The sequence below is a fragment of the Myotis davidii genome, unplaced genomic scaffold, assembly GCF_000327345.1.
Source record: "Myotis davidii unplaced genomic scaffold, ASM32734v1 scaffold425, whole genome shotgun sequence".
Classification (NCBI taxonomy): Eukaryota; Metazoa; Chordata; class Mammalia; order Chiroptera; family Vespertilionidae; genus Myotis; species Myotis davidii.
The window spans coordinates 5,067,357-5,071,360 of record NW_006296413.1 but is presented as its reverse complement, the minus strand read 5'-3'; the positions used below and the strand labels follow the sequence as shown (position 1 = coordinate 5,071,360).

Sequence of the window (4,004 nt, the reverse complement as noted above, 5' to 3'; positions counted from 1 at the left end):
TAACCTGTGGGCGCTGCCTCGCCCAACTTCTCCATCTCCCACCCGACCCGAGAGCCACCCCCACTCCTCACCCTTCCTGAAGTCCGGGAAGGAACCGCCCCACCCACCTCTCGGACAGACGGACGGACGGCCGTGGGAGGCTGCGAGGCCGGCGCAGCGGAGGCACAGGGACCGGGTTTAAAGGCCTCAGTCCCGCCCAGCGTGAGGTCACCAGCCCTTCCCAGAGCGACTGGCTAATGAGCGCCTCGCCGAGCCTCCTGCCCCCGACAGGGACCGCCTGCGCCGCCTCCGGACCGGCAGGTCTGGATGCCTCCCGGGCACCGACCCTCCCCGTCCCTGCTCGCTCCTCCGCCCGGAGGCACCCACTGAGCCGCCCCTCCTCACCTCGTCCACACACGCGCTGCGGGGAGTCTACGTTCAAGAACAGAGCTGTTGTATCCTCGATCCCTGTGTACACATCACCCTGGAATGTAAGCAATTTATCTCCTCCTCTAGAGCGGGCTTATAGTTCAAACCTCTACTGAATTTTTTTAAAATATATATTTTATTGATTTTTTTACAGAGAGGAAGGGAGAGGGATAGTTAGAAACATCGATGAGAGAGAAACATCGATCAGCTGCCTCCTGCACACACCCTCCTGGGGATGTGCCCACAACCAAGGCACATGCCCTTGACCAGAGTCGAATCGAACCCGGGACCCTTGAGTCCACAGGCCGACGCTCTATCCACTGAGCCAAACTGGCCAGGGCCCTCTATTGAATTTTAAAGATATAAGAAGACAAGGGTCTAGCAGAGGGAAAGAACTTTTAACTATTGGGTCTTAAGTCACCAGATATACCCCCAAACCTGGCACACAGTATAGGCACCCCATGAATGAATGAATGGATGAATGAATGAATGAATGAAATGAATGACCAAACGCAGGTCCTTTCTCACAGTGGGCTGTGACTCCACAAGAACAGAACCAGCTCCTGTCCATCTCCATGTTACCATCACGCCCCACTCCCAGCCTTGGAATCAGGATGCCTCGGCCACACCCTGGCCCTGTCACTTGCTTGCTATAGGATCCAGGCACCCTTCCCTCCCCGAGCCTCAGTTTGGTCATCTGTAAAATGGGGTGATGACGATCCTGTACAACAGGTAAGATAACATATAAAACTACATTCCCCAGAGGGAGAGCAACAAATGGAATGATGCTTATAAAGTGCCGGGCACGTGGCAAATCATGTTATTAGCATGAGGGAAGGTATGTGCTCATCAGCTTTACACGTTATTCACCAGCGTCCGGGCAGGAGAGTCAGAGGCAACCTAAGTAAATACCAGAGCTTCCTGCGCGTTACCACTCACCCAACGAAGCGCTGTGCACGTGGAGCCAGTGAGCAGCTGGAAGGCAGTCCAGACCCAGAATGCAGAGCTTCGTTGGGAGGAAACCAGACTGCTTTCTGCCTCTCCTTTCTCTCTGCTCCCAGAGTTGCTCAAACGTCACATCTTTTTTTTTTCCTGTCCTATTCCTGTGCCAAGAAAAACAAAACGAAAAACATCGGCGGGGCAGGGACGTCAGGGTTCTATGTTGTTACTTTCCAAGCAGCTCTCCGAGGAGGAGCTCTGTAAGGAAGGCCCCAGGCGATGCCAGCACCGCCAGCAGCACCATCCTCAACCCCATTCTGCACGGTGAGCACCGAGCAGGGGGCCGCCGCCAGGATCCAGCTGTCACCTGCCTCCGGGCTTCTCTGCGATGGGCCCTGTGGGGAGGCACGTGTTACTTAATCATTTGCAATCTCTCCCCGCTGTCTGCCTTCTGAGGAGGAGGAAGGCTCCTCCAAGATTGTTTTGTGAGTCTCCGAGGAAGGAATAGCTGAGAAGGAGGAGAAAATGGCACAAGGCTGAATACCGTGTGGGGATTTTTTTTTCTTTTTTTTCACTTGTGAGCATTTAATGAACTTCTTTCCGTCCATGTGGCTTCAAGCTACCAACACGCTGGCCCCCCCAACACCGTCTTCTCCTCAGTCTTCTGCTGATGAACTTGGCCTTAGCCAAGACAGGCTGCTCAAGGAGCCGCCCCTTCCCCAGACTCTGTAGTAGCCCGACCGCACCACGTCAGTGATGGGAGCGGCTACCGTCTTGTCTTTGGCAGCACTTACCTGTCTGCTCACTGACCGAGGGCCACAGGAGACCGAGGCTGACCGTGGGGAAGAAGGCTGGGTCCCCTTAAGTGGCCATGCCTCACACCCACTTCCCCCAAGGAACCTGGGCGGTATTTGTCGGAGCTGATCCTGTGACGATGCAAATCACCAGCATTACCTCGGCCCCCGGGTGCTTGCCGACGTGGCCAGGGCCGTGGCTCACGTGGCCCTGAAGTTTCTGGGTCTTCCTTAGTCTGGCGGGCATGCCAGGGCCGAGATGCCCCGTGTGGGGATTCTGAGCAGGTAGGTAGGAGTGAAGCGAGGCCAGGGCTGAGGAAAGGGGGTGGGGTGAGGGGCAGGCGACAGCATTTACGGGAAGCTGTTTGCGATGCTTCTCTACACACAGGAGCAGAAGCATGGGATCGTTTTGTGGCAACATGAGGGTTTGTGTTGCTGACAGCAACTCTCAAAGTGGGAGCTCCTCGGGCAGGTGCTCCATCAGCGCCCTGTACAGCTCTTTACACCCACACAGGCTACTCGGCTACGGCTCTGAGAATACACCAATTTTGACAGTTTGCTCTGAACAGAAAAATCGGGCTTTTCATATGAAAAGGAAGATGAAATATAACTTCCTGCAGAACCTCACCCCGAGCTCTGAAACCCCTCAAATCCTACTGAGGCGATGACGAATCCCTACGAGGCCCTGAAGAGCTTCCACTGCATTGAGTGGAAGCCTAACCACCTCTACTGCCCCTTAAAGGAACACCCTGAAACGTCCCAGGCTCCCATTCCACTGTGGTCACCGGCCAGGCCGGGGAACTGGGGGCTGTTGTGGACACTCGTTTTTGTCTGCCCAGCAGTCTTTCAGTTGGTGACTGTGGGGTTCTGGTGGGGCTGCCTCTCCCAGTTCCCCATCACCCCGACTAGAGAACCTGTGACCTCAGTCTGGCTGGTTGTTGTGCCCCAGCCTCCAGACCAGGGATTGGCCCTGGAAGGAGCAGATGCCCCAAGCCAGACCCATCAGCAGCTTTCTCTAGAATGGAGCTATATATACACACATTTTTGAATAGGCAGTGGCTCCAAAAAAAAGTCTCTTTCCTCCAGGGATATGAAAGGGGGATGATGTAAGCCAGGAACTATTTGTGCCTGCCCTCCCCTGCAGCCGGAAGGAAACCCTTCTGCGAGAGCAGATAACCTGGCCACTGCAGACAGGAAAATAGCCTGGTGGCATTTGAATTCTTCCAGTGCCTAATGTCAGTTTTACTCCTTAGACAGCCAGTTTTCCCAGTTACCATTCCTTTTTTTATTTTTATTAGGGTTGTCTTATTGTTTTACTATTTAAAAATATTTTTAATTGCAACTGACATACAGTATATTATTTTCAGGTGTACAACATAGTGATTAGACATTTATATAACTTATGAAGTGATCTAGTTATATCTATCTAACCCTGATAGATCTAGTATTCATCTGACACCCGGCATAGTTGTTACAATACTAGAGGCCCGGTGCACAAAAATTTGTGCACTCGGGAGGGTCCCTCAGCCCGGCCTGTGCCCTCTCACAGTCTGGGACCCCTCGGGGAATGACCACCTGCTGGCTTAGGCCCGTTCCCCGGGGGATTGGGCCTAAGCTGGCAGTCAGACATCCCTCTGGCAGCTTGGGATGTCCACTTGCCAATGGGGAGCAGGCCTAAGCTGCAGTCAGACATCCTTAGTGCTGCTAAGGAGGCAGGAGAGGCTCCCACCACCACCTCTGTGCTGACAGCCATCAGCCTGGCTTGTGGCTGAGCAGATCTCCCCCTATGGGAGTGCACTGACCACCAGGGGGCAGCTCGTGCATTAAGCGTCTGCCCCCTGGGGGTCGGTGTGTGTCATAGTG

The 4,004-nt window shown here is 54.2% G+C and overlaps 2 protein-coding genes across 3 annotated transcripts in view; both read right to left on the bottom strand.

The window, feature by feature from the left end:
- LOC102755016 (HRAS-like suppressor 3) overlaps nt 1-218 on the bottom strand; it is a 19,380-nt gene extending 19,162 nt beyond the window's left edge. The window contains exon 1 of one of the 2 annotated variants that reach the window (XM_015569093.1): nt 72-218. The gene's annotated coding sequence lies outside the window, so the exon portion shown is untranslated. The remainder of the gene's footprint in view (nt 1-71) is intronic. The other variant, XM_015569094.1, reaches the window with a different exon arrangement.
- ATL3 (atlastin GTPase 3) overlaps nt 1-4,004 on the bottom strand; it is a 40,611-nt gene that overhangs the window by 13,391 nt on the left and 23,216 nt on the right. The gene's annotated exons all lie outside the window — the stretch shown is intronic.